This window comes from Acanthisitta chloris, unplaced genomic scaffold (genome assembly GCF_000695815.1).
Source record: "Acanthisitta chloris isolate BGI_N310 unplaced genomic scaffold, ASM69581v1 scaffold11751, whole genome shotgun sequence".
Taxonomy (NCBI): domain Eukaryota; kingdom Metazoa; phylum Chordata; class Aves; order Passeriformes; family Acanthisittidae; genus Acanthisitta; species Acanthisitta chloris.
The window spans coordinates 20,647-21,447 of record NW_008654367.1 but is presented as its reverse complement, the minus strand read 5'-3'; positions in this window follow the sequence as shown (position 1 = coordinate 21,447).

Sequence of the window (801 nt, the reverse complement as noted above, 5' to 3'; positions counted from 1 at the left end):
ATAATTTAATCATTAACAAAGTCCTTTTAGTTAACTCCTCAGCAATGACTGTTCTTAATATTTTTACTGCAAGAGGAGACCATCCCTGCTGGCTGAATGTCGGGGGTATGGCACCTCTCTGCAACCATGGAACAGCAGGATCTTTCATGCTCTGGGGCTGTTTCACTTTTCCAGTCTTTCCTGAAGCTCTTGTGCTCTGGGTGGAGCAAGTCTTCTGTGCCTAGGTTCACCCTATGGTGAAACTGGAGTGTTCTGGCCACCAGAACTGCAAAAATAGCCTTGCTGGGGAAGTACTTGTGGACTGGTCATCATCACTGCAGGGTCCTGGCAGCTGTTGCCATTGCAGGGGGAAACTTTGTCTGTAGGGACTGAGGGACATCTTGCAGCAGTGCTGGTGTCTCTCTTTATGCCTGTGCTCACTGAGGGTGTCCTGCTCAGATGTGCCCAGGCGAATTGGATGCCCTGCCAGATGTGGGCCTGCTTGACTTGTTTCCAGAAAATGATTCTCCCTGCTCTGAAATCCTTGGAGAGCAGAACAATCTGCTGGAAGTCTGGGATACAGCAGTGACTGAGGTGGGCTCTTTAGCAGTGCTGGTGTCTCTCTTTATGCCTGTGCTCACTGAGGGTGTCCTGCTCAGATGTGCCCAGGCGAATTGGATGCCCTGCCAGATGTGGGCCTGCTTGACTTGTTTCCAGAAAATGATTCTCCCTGCTCTGAAATCCTTGGAGAGCAGAACAATCTGCTGGAAGTCTGGGATACAGCAGTGACTGAGGTGGGCTCTTTGGGAGGATGCTGGGTTG